This window comes from Acomys minous (assembly GCF_964271855.1).
Source record: "Acomys minous genome assembly, chromosome: 19".
Classification (NCBI taxonomy): Eukaryota; Metazoa; Chordata; class Mammalia; order Rodentia; family Muridae; genus Acomys; species Acomys minous.
In genome coordinates, this window is record NC_140499.1 from 59,748,642 (window position 1) to 59,766,545 (window position 17,904).

The 17,904-nt window shown below is 43.9% G+C and overlaps 1 long non-coding RNA gene across 1 annotated transcript in view; it reads right to left on the reverse strand.

Annotated features, from left to right (window-relative positions):
- LOC311589771 overlaps positions 1–17,904 on the reverse strand; it is a 265,612-nt gene that overhangs the window by 40,420 nt on the left and 207,288 nt on the right. The window lies entirely within an intron of this gene.

Below are 17,904 nucleotides of genomic sequence, written 5' to 3' on the forward strand. Positions count from 1 at the left end.
TTATAAGTTGATTCAGTTGTTCATCTGTGTATAAATTCAGCTATTAGTGGTTATTAGGCTAGCTTCCTATGTTCAATCTTTGCCTTTTTCATTCTTCTTTTATTTTTCAAAGATGCAAAACTCGTGTTTTTTAGGTTTAAAAAAAAACAGTAGAAAGTCTTCTAAGAGTGTATCAGAGGGGTTAGGACTTTGGCCCTGAGGTTGAGCGCTTGTCAGCATGGTCAGTGCCCCTGTTCTATCCTCTATTCCACAAAACAAAAATACTCAAAAACGCAGGGAGCCAATATGCTGCCTGTCCCCCTTATTTACAGTAATGCAGTGTCTGTCAAGGTCGTGGTGTATACTATAACTTTTTTTTTTAACTGAGCCTACAAACTATGTACTCACATTCAAAGCTACCTCCTTTCTTTGTGCCACATACAGATCAAATTTGGGCTGAGTGCACAGTCCCACAGCAGGAGCCTGGCTCTCTTTAACTTTTGAAAAGCATGTTGAGATTCAGGGGTCCACATCCCTGTTTGAATGTCCCTGGGTTTGACTTTTCTTCTCAGGCCTTATAAAGAGACCTAAGCAGTTCAGCATGTCTAGGAATCCAAATCCTACACTGTCCAGTAACTCCCAGGAAGGTTCTTAGCTGTTTCGAAGTCTAATGAATAAGAAAGTTTAAAATACATTGGATCCATTACAGTCACAAGACCCTGGGCCCTTTGTTTAAGTCAGACCCCTAACAGGTTACATTGGATTTGCAGATATTGGTCTTACCTTGAGATTCCTTATCTCTGTCCCTCCCAAGATAGTCTAAAGACACGCTGTGACCTGGAATATTACTCCCTCAGAGTGTCCACAGAAGAGAAGGGTATCCATATCAGGGCAGCATAGTTTGGGGTTGTGTCCAGGTGACTGTATGGTGGTTGAATAAATACAGACCCCCATAGGCTCATATAATTGAATGCTTAGTGACCAGAGAGGAAAACTCTTTAATAGGAACAGGATTAGGAGATGTGGCCAGGCCCAGTTCTCTATCCTTCAGTCTGTGGGTCAAGATATAACTCTCAGCTACTGCTCCAGCGTCATGCTTGCCACCCTAATGATAATGGATTAAACTTCTGAAACTATAGGCAAGCCCCCAATTAAATGCTCTTTTAATAAGAGTTGCCTTGGACATGGTGTCGCTTCCCAGTAATCGAACAGTGACAAAGACACTGTAGGCTTAATCTGGAGTTCCACCAAGGGCAAACAACAATCCTGTGCTGGGGAAAGGATGGGTTTAGCCTTTGTTCTAGCCAAGAGGTCTCTTCCCAGAAGAAGTTCTGGGGTCTCGGGGTCTGTTAGGAAGAAGTGACAGAAATGGAGATCTCCCCAGGAGCAGGCAAGGGGTTGAGTAAAATATCTTTTAAGAGACTGACTAGCTATTTCCACACAATAGTTGTTTGTTGGGATTTGGGGGAGAAGTAAACAGCTGAGAATCGAGTACCAGTACTGATAAGGAAACTGATCTGGTGCTCCCCTGCAGCCATTGCTGTCCAGGGAGCCTCAAGATACACTGTTGGCCCAAGAGCCTGTATGGAACCCATCATTGGTGGGGGGGAGGGGCAAAAAGAAAGCCTCTGTCTCAACAGATTTTTGGGGCGTTGATTCTTCCAGTGATTGCCTTTACAGATGGGGCAGAGTCCCAGGGTGGCCTCCCTTGAAGGTATCAGTCCCACCCGCAGGGAAGCAGGACCATGGTTCAGACTGTGTTCACCCCTGTTCCTGACCACAGTTGGAAAAGACCACAGCAGCAGCAGGATCATGGTGCCAGCAGAAATCTTGAATGATCGCGTCCCCATCTATAAACAAAAGTGAAATGGGAGAGTTTGGTGGAGTGTGGCCTGATCCTCTTCCCCACTCTCTGTCCTCTGCGCAAAGGATCACTTCCTGTCTAGAAGGGGGAGAGGTAGCCCAGTCCCCCTTGTCCTGTGCACCCCCATTGTTCACAGTCCCGGTCCATACTGCTTCCACTTGTACCCAAGACATCTCTGATATCTTTGTTTCTTAAAGCAAAGTAATTCCTGGCTTTAGCAGGATATGACTTGGCCTATTTGGCTTTATAAAGGCCAATGTATAACTAATTGTGAGGTTAGAGGGGGTTGGGCCCCAGTGAACCCCTAAGATAAATGAAGGTGGCTGCTTAGCAGAAATGCTACTTCCATTGATAAGGTTGGTGACCTTCTTACTGTAAGATGGGCCTGATGAGGACATGATAGGCCAACCATCCCAGAAAGGTCTCAAGGAGTGGTCCCCATCTCCTCGCCAGGCTGTTAAGCCAATGGTTGGTCAGGAAACAAAGGAAGCAAGGAGACTTAAGAGGGTATAAGGAAGTAAAAGGTCACCCCCAAAGGTTATTGTTCATAACCGTATGTCCCTAAAGATAATTGTCCAGGCCTAAGGAGGGAATGTGAGCCGTGCCATTCATCTTACAGTCTTTCCTCTTCATAGATCTAAGCCTTATGGGAGGGGAGTGATAAGCCATTTAAGGCCAAGTGCTTCAAAGACTGTCACTCTCTGCAGGCTGCCCACCTGCGGGCCTCTGTGTTAATCACCGTCTACTACCAGAAGAAGCTTCTCTGATGAGGACTCAGCAATGCACTAGTCTAGGGTATAGTGATATGCCATTAGGAGACATTTTATTGCTAGAATAATGATGATGATGATGATGATGGTGGTGGTGGTGGTGGTGATGGTGATGATGATGATGCTCTAGAAGAATAATAGTATCAGGTTCTTGGACTCATTAACAGTATAAGGTATGGCTTCCATCTCAAGAAGTCAACCTTAAACCCACTCAAAAAGTGGTTGGTTACTCCCCTAACATTTATGTCTAATAAATATAATTATTATATAGTATTAATATATAATATTACAATCCCCAATACTGAATATCCTTTTAAAATTTTTGAACACATTAAATTCCAAATAAACTAAGACCCTAAACCAAAATAACATAAACTTCTGGTTTCTAATTCTTGATGAATCTCAAATCAGAAGTGTTCCGGGTAGGGATGGAGCTAAAGCTGTAAGGGCAGTCCGGGTCTCCTAATACCACAAAAGAAACAGACTCATCCACAAAGGAAAACTAGCTAAATTCTTTGCCTAGCATCATCAGGGTGCCCATTGGTTCCAGGTGACTCCAACCCCTTTCAAGTCAGTTGATGAGCACTTAGCGGCACATGGCTAATCATGACGATGGGCAGGGACATGGAGATTGGTGAGAACCAGTTACTTTGTGACTCTCTTCTTCACTGAATGTATTCAAAGCTTCTTTGATTTCACTTCCTCTCTAATGGACGTGCTTTCCACACCTGGTGAGAGGCCTCCCACTTGATGCTGAGGAAACAGAGCAGCAGTGTACCTTCTTCATGTGGGCTTGCATCTGCACTGCTGCTCATCTCCTGGGGAGGATTTTCTTTGTGCTCACACATTCATTCCAGTTAGGAAATCCATCCCAACCCTTTGCCTGAAATGAAACTGGAGTGTATGTTTCTGAACCCTGTGCTCAAAGACTCTAGTGAGAGTCAGTTCTTTCCAACATGCTCCTTCCCAGTACCCTGATGCTTGTGCTCCTTTGAAACCCATAGATTTAGGGGGCTGGAGAGATGGTTCAGAGGTTACAAGCACTGGCTGCTCTTCCGAAGGTCCTGAGTTCAATTCCCAGCAACCACATAATGGCTCGTAGCTATCTATAATGAGATCTGGTACCTTCTTCTGGCGGCAGGCCCACATGCAAGCAGGATGTTGTATATATAATGAATAAATAAATCTTTTTTAAAAAGAAATCTATAGATTTATTAGACACAGTTCCTATAGGACATAGATAGGACCTGATTGACTATCTGAAGTAACTCTAGTTAGTCTTCAATGTCTCTCAGTAATTCCTTAGATATTTTCACCCTTAAGCCAAGAGGATGCTATATGAATTTAAGTGTAGTCCCTCTAGTTTTTTCCTTGGACATGAATGCAACATGGACTCTGGAGTGGCTAATCCAAGGGGACATCTGAAGTGTCAGCAGAGTGGGGCTAGATCCTATTTGATGTCTTGGGGGCACAAAACAAATCTTATAACCCCCAAATACTATCCCAGTCACCAGTTCCTGCAAAAGTGAAGAGACTGTGTGTCAGGGAGAGGCGGAGCCTGTGTGCTTCAACTGTTGAAAGCATGATCACCTGGGAAAATGGCTCCAATTCCCCTTGACCTTTGCTGAGCAGCTTCACACACCTGGAGATACTTGCCGCCATTCCTGAGTGGTGATTAGAGGCCAGCTTTGCTGCGTTTCTCCATGTTTGCCAAGACCTCTACAGATATTTGGAGGACTTCATAAGCTTCCTGTGTCTTACTCATTTCTATTCATAGGTGTGTCCTTCTTTGGTAGGAGTAGCTACCACCCTTTGAGCAAAACCATCACAACCTGGCTTCCTCCTCTAAGATCACAAACCATAGCCCTTTAAGGCTGCGGGACCTACGTGCAAACTGGGAAAGTTAAGTTTAAAAAGTTTGAAAACCCCAATATCACCTCTTTGCTCTAGAACCAGAAGTCACTTTGCTCATCTTAGTATGAAATGAGTTCAAGTAGAAGTGAAAGGGGACAGGAAAGATACAGAGACAACTTCCTGAACAAAATGCCAATAGCTCAGGCTCTAAGATCAATAATTACTAAATGGGATCTCATGAAACTGAGAAGCGTCCGTAAGGTAAATGACACTGTCAACAGAACAAAATGACAGCCTACAGACTGGGAAAATATCTTCACCAACATCCAACAAGGGCTCATATCCAAAATACATAAAGAACTCAAGAAATTAAACACCAACAAACCAAATAATCCAATTTTAAAATGGGGTACAGAGCTCAACAGAGAATTCTCAACAGAAGAGTATCGAATGACTGAGAAACACCTACAGAAATGCTCAATGTCCTTAGTCATCAGGGAAATGCAGATCAAAATGACTCTGAGGTTTCATCTTACACCTATCAAATATGGCTAAGATCAAAAACTCAAGTGACAGCACATGCTAGTGAGGATGCAGAGAAAGAAGAATACTCCTCCATTGCTGGTAGAAGTGCAAATTTGTACAACCACTTTGGAAATCAATCTGGTGCTTTCTCAGAATACTGGGAATAGTTTTACCTCAAGACCCAGCTATACCACTCCTGGGCATATACCTGAAAGATGCTTCACCTCGCAACAAGGACATTTGCTCAACTATGTTCATAGCAGCCTTATTTGTAATAGCCAGAATCTGGAAACAACCTAGATGTCCCTCAACTAAACACTGGATAAAGAAATTGTGGTACATTTGCATAATGGAATACTACTCAGCCATTAAAAACAAAGAAGTCTTGAAATTTGCAGGCAAATGGATGGAACTAGAAAAGATCACCCTGAGTGAGGTAACCCAGACCTAGAAAGGCACGCATGCTATATTCTCACTTATAAGTGGATATTAGCCACACAATACAGGATAACCACACTACAACACACAGACCTAAAGAAGCTAAATAACAAGGAGGGCCCTCGGGACAGCCCTCGGGAGGATGTTTAATGTTCACTCAGAAGAGCAAATAGATCAGACACCGGAAGTGCTTGAAGAGAGGGAACAGGATGGGAGCCTACCATAGAGGTCCTCTGACAGACTCCACCCAGTGGGGGATTGAAGCAGATGCTGAGGCTCACAGCCAAACTTTGGGGCAGAGTGCTAGGAGTCTTATGGAAGAGTTGGGGGATAGAGGGACCTGAAGGGGACAGGAGCTCTACAAGAGGAACAGCAGAACCAACAAATCTGGGCTCAGGGAGATCTGCAGAGACTGATGCACCCACCAAGGACCAAGCATGGAGAGGACCTAGCCCTCCTGCTCACAGTCTCCATGTGTGAGTCCCATAACATGAGGAGTAGGGACTGCCTCTGACATGGGCTCTGTTGCCCACTCACAGATCACTTCCCCATGGCCAGGCAGCCTTGCCAAGCCACAGAGGAAGAGGATGCAGATGAGACTTGATAGGATGAGGTCAGAAGGTAGGGGAGGAGGGCTCCCCCTTTCTGAGAACTAGGGGAAGGGGGAGAGAGGGAGGAGTGAAGAGGGGGGCAGGGTAGGGCCTGAAGAAGATGAAGGAGGGGACTCCAGTGGCTCTTTATATTTGCACCATAAAGACAGGTTTGTACTGGACGTTGTGGAATGGAATCTGCACAGCATACACTGTTAACAGTTTCTTTAGTCTGAGTTAACCCGACCCCCACCTCAGAATACAGATGGTGCCTGAGGAACATAAGCATCAACATCCTTGAGGGTTTCCAAACCCAGCTAACACAGAGAGACCATAACGGGGAGAAATGTGAGAGAGGGACGTGACACCGTGGCTTTCAGGGTACAAGGCACTTGAGGGGGCGAGGCTGAGCTCTGAAACTGGTTGACTGCCCTCACTTCCCTTCTGCTGCCCACAGAGGAAGTGTATTTTTTCATGTATCTCACAGATGAAGTATTTTTAGGGTGTCAGTCCTCACCCTCTTACATCACCAGCTCTCTGAACAAAACACAAGCTAAAGACTCCATTCCTTCTCCGCCCCTGGGCCAGGCAGCACAAGGTCCGGGATTTTAGTTACAGATGGGAGTACCAGCGACCACTCTACACACGTCTTTCACTAGTTTATTTATGCAAAAGTGATGGGTTGGTTTAGGATTATCAGATCTAACAAATAAAAACATGTCACTTCTCTTTACCTTTGAATTTCGGTAACTGATTACTTTTTTAACATGAGTATATTCCAAGTACTACATTGGATGTGGTTAGGGTAAGAATTATTTGTTATATAAAATGAAAACGAAACGCTCGCCATTCTACTTGGAAGCCCGATTTTTAATGTCAGGCCCTCTGCTGGGCGCTAGGCCTGTAATACAAACCAGACAAGCCAGAGCAGGCCCAGAAGACGTGATCATTTGGCTGAGGTGGATGGTGAGGTTAAGTGTTGTTTTCTTGAGTTTGCATTGATTTACATGTGGAATTAGTCAGACTTTGCCACACCATTTGTCAGAGCTGCAGCCGTGCGAGCCTTCCTTGGGCTGACGGCCATGCTGATGGCTGTGTTCCCTGTGGAGAAGTCAACCAGGAACCTTTCCCTTCTGTGAGGCGTCCTTGAACAGCCACAACTTTCTGTTCAGCACTCAGATTGCCAAGGAGTGTCTATTTTCATGTCTCTGTCTTCTTACCAACAAGGGCAATGCCACTCTCAAAGGCACAGAATTGATTCGTGAAAAGGTAAAATCCCCTTACTTTTTTTTTTTTTATAACTAAAAGATGCCTTGAGAGGTACACAAATATGTTGTGGTTGAATTTCCATAGAGAAAGGGGTCAGATTTTTTAAAAGTGATGTCTGAGAAGAATGACTACAAGAAAAAAAAAAGATTTAAAAACTCTAGCCCAGAGTTTCCAAGGGCCCATTAACAGTCCTCAACAAAATATAAACATTATAAGACAGACACCAGCCCCTACGTGCTACCCTGGAGAGATGAAACGGCAGGAATGTAGAGACAAACACACTGAAGCAAGCTTGTAGGGACTGGCCCAGAATTACTAAACGTAGCTTCAGACAGGTTTGTGAAATATAAGATATTTCCAGGGTCCTCCGGCTTTTGTTTCCGTGGACCTTAAGTTGAATGTTGCACAAGATGAGAAAGGTCTGCTGGTTGGCCCTGAGGGATCAGGGTGAAGCAAGGGGTCTCAATAATTCTTTATTTTAAACCAGTTTTATTCAGAATAAGCATTGGCCTGTTTTAATTCTCTTCCCTCTCTTAGGTGAAGATCAAGTTCACAACACTGAGGTAGCTTGTACGGCAGTTAGGGATGCTCCCAGGAATAGCGCTGTGCACTTGGCATCCGGTCACCCGGGAGACAAGGTAGGAAAACCACAAGTTCCAGCCTGAGCTCAATAGCAAACTCTTTCTCAGTCAACTAAAACCACGGAGATGAGAGGGACAGAAGGACTCTCTTCTGAGTAAATCCAATGCCTGCCCAATCCCAGGATGCAATTCTTCTGTATTACCAGTGTTGAAAGAAGGAAGGAAGGAAGGAAGGAAGGAAGGAAGGAAGGAAGGAAGGAAGGAAAGAAAGAAAGAAAGAAAGAGATTGGGCTGGAGAGATGACTCAGAGGTTAAGAGCACTGACTGCTCTTCCAGAGGTCCTGAGTTCAATTCCCAGCAACCACATGGTGGCTCACAACCATCTATAATGTGATCTGATATCCTCTTCTGGTCTGCAGGTGTACATGCAGGCAGAGCACTGTATACATAATAATAAATAAAATTTTTAAAATCTCTGAGTTTCTCAATAGGAAAAAGCTGGAAAGCTCCTACAAGCACGCAAATCTGAATAAATATCCCTGAATAGCCCTTCTGAGGCTCATGGGTGATTAAAATTCTCACTGCCTTCCTGGGGACTCAGTTGAGAACCTGCATCTCAGGAGATGATGGATCCCAAGGAATCTTATTATTGCGTGAGTGTGTTATACGGTGTGGGTGTGAGCATGTACCACAGCACTCTCACGGAGGGACAGGACAGTTTTGTGAGGTCAGGTCCCTCCTTCCATCTTGATGTGAAATCGGCTCACCATGCTTGCACAATGATCAATGTCAGTCACTAAGCCATCTCACCTGCCCCAGTTGTCAAACGCTTTAGCCCTTCAACCTGCCGTTGGAGACATTTTAGTTTTTTCCTAGGTTTTTTTTTTCTGATTTTTCACAATCTTGACATTTTTGAAGATGACAGGCCACTTACATTGCAAAATGTGCCCCCAGTTATGATTTATCTGGGGGTTTTTTAAAAGTTGGATTCAGGTTGTAAAGCTTTAAGAGCAATATTGCAAAGGTGAGACTCGGCGTTGAGGGGCATCCTCCCACATGGGACAGGCTTTGAACCTGTTTCTTCATTGATGATTGCTCTTTGATTGCTGATGAAGCTGACACATGTATTTTTTTTTTCCTCTACCTTAAAGTCTCTTGTTTAGAAAAGCCTGGGCACACAACTCAGTCAGTAAAGTGCCTGCCGTGAAAGTACAGGAAGACCTGAGTTCTGTCCCCAGAAGCCAGGTGTGGTAGCACACTTTTGTAATCTCAGGGCTAGGGAGACAGAGGCAGGTAGATTCCCTGGCTCTCATTGGCTCGGCAGCCTGACCTACTTACTGAGCTCAAGGCTAATGAGAGACCATGTCTGGTCTGCACAGGCGTGCACACACTTGTGCAGATGCATCTACTCCCATATGAGTGCCTATACCAATACACACGCATGCATACACAGTAAGCAAATAGTTTATTGGTTGGCCTTTTTATTATTTTGTGAGGTAGTAATATGAAATGCTCCAGATACTTTACTCCTTGTCTTTCAGTGTGTTCATTTACTAATGTATACCACTCTGGATTTATGATTTTTTCATTCAACTCTTTATAAAACATTATAATAAGATTGTTGTGACGATGAAATTATCCCAGATTTGACCGATGAAAGCCTGTTCAGGATGGTTTGTACATCTTTCTCCTATGTGCTTGTCCCACGGTTTCCCTGTGCTAGCTCTAGAATCAGCCATTTCTTTAGCTAATAGTGTCTTCAAATGCTATTTACCTTCTCAAAGCTGAAGCTAAATTGTGGTGTATCTTCTCCCTGGTCCTCTCTGTCTTCAGAATAAAGGATATAAATGATATGAATATATTTGCATATGTTTGCATCCATAATTAGTTCAGTCTATCTAAATATTTACATATAACATGCGGGCTATTACAACACTTGCTTTGAAAATGTGAATTTGTGCCTGTGTAATTGACAAGTTAAGAGGGTGAAGTACAACAAAATTTGTGTTTATACAAATTAGATTTTTATTTTTTAAAAACAGTCTACAAAACTCTCAAAGAATTAATTTTTAAAATCACAAAATTATATCTAGTATAAAATAGTATTTATATTAAAACCAGTGATGAATGGATACAGATATATTTGTGCATTTCTGTGTATAAATAAATACATAGAAAGTAAATTAAAGAATGGGCAAATGCTACATCTGAAAAGGCAATCGACTCCTACAAAAGGAAGGTTGTGTAAGGGGGATTTTTTTATTTGTTCTTGGCAAGTGTTAGTGCTGTTTGCATCTATGTGATGGTGTTGGATGTGTTCATATAACATATATAGCATTCATTAATACAGGTTCAAGAAGTGGGGTTTTTTGGTTTGGTTTGGTTTTGGGGTTTTGGGGTTTTGTTTGGTTTGGTTTGGTTTGGTTTGGTTTTTTGAGACAAGATTTTTCTGTGTAGCTTTGTAGACCAGGCTGGCCTGAACTCACAGTGATCCGCCTGCCTCTGCCTTCCGAGTGCTGGGATTAATGGTGTGCGCCACCACACCCACAAGAAGTTTTGTGGTTTTTTTTTTTTAAAGAGAAAAAGATAGCCAGTTGTGGTGGTACATGCTTTTCATCTCAATACTTGGGAGAAAGAGGTAGGTGGATCTCTGTGAGCTCCAGGACAGCCAGGATATACAGAGAGACTGTGTTGCAAAACACAAAGAAAGAAAGAAACAAACAAACAAAGAAAGAAAGAAAGAAAGAAAAGAAAAGCTGAACACACAAAAAAACCTGCACCCAGTCAAACAAGACAGCACACAAAATATAAACATATATGGATGAATACACACACACACACACACACACACACACACACACACACACACACACACACACCTTTAGGGTCTACCAACTGTTTCCATTCGTTTTGTGTGCTTCATCTGATGCCCTCTGCCTTTGGCATCCAGCCACCCCCTGTGAGGACTGATCATTGTCCACCTGACCAGGATTAGAATCACCTGGGAGACATGCCCCCAGGTTTATCTAATAAGGTGCTTTCAGGGAATAGTCACTGGTAGAAAACCCATGCTGGACGTGAGCCTGGCCATTCAGTAGGAGGGTCCTAGACTACAGAGCCTTATTTGAAAGAAAATAAGAAAACCAACTGAGCACCAGCATGCATCTCTGCTTCCAGAACCCTGACACAGGATCACTCCACCTTCCCAACACCATGCTGTCAGCTCCATGGAGGATTGTAACCTTTCAAACCATGAACTAAAATGAGCCCTTCCTTCTCTAAGCCGCAACTGTCAGGTGTTTTGTGACGTCAACCTCAAAATAACTCCAAGGTTGTGGTTCCCCCCTCACACTTACTTACACAAGAAAGCCTTAGGCCCTTTGCAAAGCACAAACACCTACTTGCTAGTTCTCGAAGCAGTCATCGTAAACTGCACCACCATGTTTATTAGGTCTCTGTCTCAGATGTGTGGGTGTGTGTGTGTGCACGTGTGTGTCTCCCACAGAGCGTTTGAGTTTTGTGTTCCGGTTTTGTGTTTTTTTAATAAACTCATGGCTGTCTTGTGTGATTTTTCCCTGACACAAATGATTTACTAAGGCGCGTGTCACAGCAGAACAGTTACCGTTCACAATTGTAAATTCATGCCTCTCAACTCCAGCGCACCACAGAACTCCTTCTGGTCTTCCCTAGAGTGACGCCCATTTGTTGTTCAAGCTGTTTTACACAGCGGATCTCACATCACTAATATTGCCCCATTCTCTGTGAAGATAGACCCTTACCATAATGCAGCCTCCCCCCCCCCCCCGTATTGATGCCGCTTTACCCTTTAGCATGCTTTGGCACCCACAGCACCGGGCTGATGCCTATATCCTGCCCCACTCAACTTGTTGGCCATGCAAATGAACATCTTGTTAAAAAAATAAAAGAAATAGAAAGGGGCAAAAGAGGGCAAAACAATCATACTTTGGGGCAGAAGAAGGAAAGATAGTGACATCCTCCGTGGGTACTCCCTCTTGGATTTGTATTATGGGATAGATTAATGTATAGTTGCTCCTTTCGGGGTGAAATTTTCCATCTTGAATGGGAGGAGCTGTGATCACCCACTGGGTCTAGTAGCATCCCCTACTGAAGGGGTGGGCTCACAGGACCTTCAGGGGCTCCGCCCACAGCTCCTCCCCTCCCTAAAGGTACATAAGAGGTAATTAACTGGGGTAAAACTCTGTGCAGTATAGATATCTATAAGCTGACCAAGGAACTTCCTGAGGATTTGTCTGCCTTTGTTCATCCAAATGCCTACAAGTAACCCAAATAAACTCACTGGCCCATCAAACTGGACTTGGATAAAATTCTTTCTTTGGTTTGTCAGCGCCTCCTCTATTTTGGAAGGAAAAACCACACAACTGTATCTTAGAAAAGACTTTTCCATTTCATAGAAGGACTGAGGGATTGCATCTCCTTTGAGCAGGCAGACAATCGGCTGTCGCGCCTCGCTCGATCAGCAAGAAAGACTCGACCACCAGTTCTTCTCTCAAGTGGTTTATTCAGGCTTTCTTTCTTCTTTCTCGGAGAATCCCCCGAGCCACTCCCGTCACGCTCATTTATACCACCCAAACAGCCAATCACACTAAGCCACATCTCACACGCTGATAGGCTCGTAGAGGCGGAGCTAATGCAAGCAGCGGGCCTTTTCCAAATAAGGGGTTGTTTGTCTAAATCGAGGTGGCTCTGGCTGCATGCCAAGCGCCATCTTGGGGCGAGGTCCACAAAGGGCTCTGTGGCTCTCCACAGTCGGCCATCCTTCTCTCGAAATCACAGCGCTATATGTGCAAAATGAAGAACGGACAGCTGTAAAGCAATGAGCTGTAGGTTGCTGGTGTCGTAAGGCACTGACAGTCAGTCAGTGCATTAGAGAAATCCACTGTAGACCGGGCTTCAGGTGGAAGGCACTTTTAGCCCAATGTGGGTTTTCCATGTCAATAGTGAGGCCAGATAGAAAACTGATAAATGCTGCAAAGGAAGGCGATCCCCGTCCTGGGATGGGGTTCTTCATGGTGATGACTCCCCGGCCTCCAACAAGCAGCCTGCAGTGAGTTTATAATAAAGAAAGAAAACATCTGTAAAACAACAGTGAACAAAACAGCCCATAGTCTTTGAATAAGCACCCAGGCAGAGCTAAAAACTTCAAGGCCACTTACCTTAAAGCAAAAAAAAGAAAAAAAAAGAAAAAAGAAAAGAAAAAAGTATATGTGAGGTTATTAAATGTCAGAGGACTATCTCTAGGATCTGACCTAAGAAGTGTGTCTAGCCCAGTCCAACCCGCTCGGGAAAGTTTCACCATCATGTCAGAGCTTTGTATGAAGATCCTAGGGTCTCCCATGTATATCTCTTTGAGTTTATTGATTGTGAATATATATTTGGAATGGTATATATTTTAATTCTTATTTTGTAGATTTTTGACATTTTGAACAGGCTCCTCAACATCTTCAAAAAGTCCTGGGTATTTGTAAAGGAAGGAAGGAGGGAGGGAAGGAAGGAAAGAAGGAAGGAAGGAAGGAAGGAAGGAAGGAAGGAAGGGACTTTCAGCCATTATTATGTATTCTTAAATAATGACTACTTAAATTCTCTCTCAGAGTTGGGTGGGAAGAGTAGAAGGGATGGATCTTGGTAGAGTTAGTGGGCAGAATATGATCAAAACACATTGCTTAAAAGTCAAAAATCTCAAATAACTAGTTTAAATTTTTAAATAAATAAAAACTTCTAACTTAGTGTTTCTGACATAAATGCAATCAGCCACAAAAAAAGAGGGACTTACTGTTCTCCTGCCCAACAGCCAGGAGGTTCCTTCCCTGACGTGCAGTGTGCACAGCTCATGGAATTAAGGAAAACTGTCTGCCTATGCCCACAGAAAGCTCAAAGCACCTATAGAGTCAGTTCTCCACCTTCATTGTCAGCACATTCCCCCCTTAGCTGTCTGCACCCTTAGCTGCTTATTCCAGTGTCCCATGTAGACATGAAATTAGGATCATTTCAATCAATTAACTGCATGTCACCAGCTTATTTAATATATGTTTAAATGATCCCTTTTTTAGCAACTTGTCTTTCCAAAGCTCTCAGTACAGTACTTACATTTTATTATTGTAGTTAAGAAAGGTAAGATTGGCTTTGCTGCATGTATACAAAGTTTAAGAGTCACCATCCATGGGGCTGAAGACATGCCTCAGCAGTTAAGAGCCCTGGCTCTTCTTCCAAAGGACCCAGGTTCAAATCCCACCACCCACATGGCAGTTCACAACTGTCTGTAATTCCAGTTCCAGGGGATCTGACACCCTCACACAGACATACATGGAGGCAGAACACTGATGTAAATAAAATAATAAGAAAACTTTTAAAAAGAAAAAAAAGAATCGCCAAGCCTGTGGCACTCAGGGAGGGAGAGGCAGGTAGATCTCTGAGTTTGAGGTCAGTCTGGTCTACAAAGCAAGTCCAGGACAACCGAAGATATACAGAGAAACCCTGTCTTGGAAGAAAAAAAAACAAAAAAAAAAACAAAGAATCACCATTGAACTAAGTTATTAAAAAGAGACAAAATTCTGAAAAGACAATGTATTGACATTTAAATTTGCTATAGCAAAAAAGACACAAATTAAATAAAACTTGGCATATGTGCACAGAAGAAAGCCAAGAGAATCCAGGCACAGAACCCCAGTTGTGTGGACCTTGTGGAGTCGATCAGACAGGACCTACTCCTAACAATGAGTTGTGGCAATATGCACAGCATATTGACATTTGAGGAAGTTCATCTGGGCCTCTGGGTGCAAAATGTTATTTTGTCTTGTTTGTATAGATGATTGACCAGTGAATGGCTGCTTTCCTCCTTCAGCTCCTCTAACAAGTAAGCTGATACCATATGGCCCAAGGTCTGAAGTACAAATCACACTGTTAATTGAGAGGAGCAGGGGAGGGGAGGGAGGGGGAGGGAGAGGTAGACTTGGACATTACCTCACAGAAGCTGAATGATCAAGGCAGGTCTCAAGCATGCTAGCACACCTGATACCTGAGGGATTCAATTTTAGGAAGATACCTAGATGCAGACATCCCAAAAGAACCACTCAAAATATCCGTAGGCTTTATTGTAGAGGAATTGTAATCCAGCAACATGGCTACTCTGATCACATCCATCTAGGTCTGTGAGTGAAGACACAACCTTAGTACACACCCCTTTAATCCCTAACAATGACCTCTAATTGATGAGCAGACAAAGTGAAGAATCAGAGAAAATTTTGACAGAAGGAATTCTATATAGGATACCAGTGTAGTGAGTGCAGTGCTGTGGAGTTGAGTCAGTGCAGGGAGTGCAGTGCGGTGGAGTTAAGTCAGTGCAGTGAGTGCAGTGCGGTGGAGTTGAGTCAGTGCAGTGAGTGCAGTGCGGTGGAGTTGAGTCAGTGCAGGGAGTGCAGTGCAGTGGAGTTGAGTCAGTGCAGTGAGTGCAGTGCGGTGGAGTTGAGAGGTTTTTAGCGAGTTCATACAGTTTAGTGTGGGTCAGCAGAGGCAGGTGAAGCCAGGGAATAAAAAGGAACCAGAAGATTAGAACAAATTGCCAGAGTTAGTTTGAGGCCAAGCAGAGCAATTCAGTGAGAAACAGAAAAAAGCCAGATTGAATCAATCAGCTTGGAGAGGAGTTTGAGCCAAAACAGCTGAGTTGAACCAACAGCCAGAGTTCAGAAAGAGCTAGAAAGGGTGAGCTTATCCAGCAGCAAGTCTCAGAGAAGACAATTACATCAGATAAATAAAAGTTACTTTTATACCTTATACTTATTGTTGGAGTACAAAAACTACCACCCAAGCCACTGGAACACCAATCTCATTGAGATATTTATGGTTTATTTGAAAGCCTTTTCCAAGTTGATTGACCATGACCACAGCAAGGGCTCCGGAGCCTAAGTGTGACACTGGTCTGTTCTTAGGGCAGTCTTTTATAGGAAAACCAAGAGCAGAAGATGGGATGGGGTGGGGTGAAGTGGGGGAAAGGGGATGCAACATGTAATACATTTTGGCTAACTATATAAAATAATATTACATCTTTGGCTAACTAAACAAAGTATTATCAGCTGACTTTTATGCTGATTGGTCCCAAATGAGGCAGTGGTTAGGATCTTTCAGAATACATCCAAAGTGTAGCCAAATGTGTAGATGCAACGTCATTGAATTATCTAGTGTAGGTTAACGTGATCCTCTGGCAGAGCATATTAGTGTCACCTATGAAAAACTGCTTCTAGGGAGCAGAGGCAAAAAGTTTTTTTAAAAATTTAACTTAATTTCACCTTATAAACAAAATGGAAGCTGAATCCAGAAATGGCTGCAACTTTGTCAAAAGAGCAGGCCTTATATTTATATTTATATGTGTTTTACTTAGAAGACATGACCAAAAATAAAATAAAAAATAATCAAACTGTGTTTGAATTAAATAGGCTACTGAAAAGGAATTGTGTTGGTTAATTTTTGTCAACATGACACAAACCTAAACATATATTGAATGGGGGCATCTTAACTGAGATTAAACAGATTAAGCTGGTCCAAACTGGATTGAATGAAAAGGTCTGTAAACAGGATCAAGCTGGTCCAAACTAGTCCAAGCCCATTCAAACCTGTCCACACCCTATTAAACTGGATTAAGCTGGTCCAAGCCATAATAAACTGATCTAATCAGGTACACTCTGGGCTGGGGAATTGCTTCCAAAGTAGGAGACAGGTTAGGATGGATTAGGGCCTTGACAACGGACAAGATGGAGAGGATGGAGGTGAGTTACGGCTAAAAGGGAAATTGTAGGTTTGGATGGAGAGAGTCCCTCCTCCATTTCTGGTACAGCAACGGATAGAAAACATCCTTAGGATCCGGCAGCTTCTCTGAATGGCTGAACATAACACAGCTGAGTGACAAGATCATCTCCGGTCTGGACCCATCTGGGCTGCGGAAACCCTAGGAATCTTTCTAGAGCCCGGCAGCCTGCTGAAGTCTCACCAGGATCCCTTTCAGCTTTACAACCTGGCTTCCTGGCACCCCTCTGGAGCATGCACAGCAGGTTGCTGACTGGTTGTCAGTTTCTTGGTCTCTCTTTGTTTGGTTGGTTTTTGGTTTTTCGAGACAAGGTTTCTCTGAGTAGCCTTGCCTGTCCTGGACTAACTTTGTAGACCAGGCTGGCCTCGAACTCACAGCGATCCACCTGCCTCTGCCTCCCGAGTGCTGGGATTAAAGGCGTGCGCCACCACCGCCCGGCTAGTTTCTTGGTCTCTGGAACTGAGTGACCTAGACCAGAAAGGGACCCACAGCCAAGCCCCTGCCTCGCACACCACAAGTGTCCCAGGTACACATCCTGGGGACAGCTGCACGCAGTCACTGGACATCCCAGCAACCCAACCAGTGCCACTCAAGGCCAGAGCAGCCTTCCCTCCCCCACCTCCCCACTCCCCCACCCCCCACCCCCGCTTCAGGATGCAGTGTCACTAACAGACTACGCGGCTTGGGTGAAAAGGGAAGGCTAGGCCTAAGAACCCATTTTTTTTGTTTTGTTTTGTTTTTACATTTTCTTACGTACTGGGAAAGGAGGCATAGCGATGTGGAGATCAGAGGCCAACTTGTAGGATCAATTGAAACCCCTTCCTGCTTTTAAAAACTAAGAGTTGTACTCAGGAGTGTATTATTCATATAGGTGTGTGTGTGTGTGTGTGTGTGTGTGTGTGTGTGTGTGTGTGTGTGTCCCCATGCAGAAGCCATAAGAGGGCATTAGGTGCCCTCTTTAAGGTAGGATCTCTCCCTGATCCCAAGGCTGAGTTTTCTAGGCTAGACTCTCACCCAGCAAACTCAGCCATCTTCAGGGTTATTAGAGTACAGGAGTCTTAACCCTAGCGCCATGATCACATGACCCTCATCTTAGCCTCTGAGCCAGCCCAGGACACACTTGAATGGTGCCAGGGCCATGACTTCCCAACTTTCTACTGGTTTCCCCCCTTTTAATTATTTTTACATATCTTTTGTC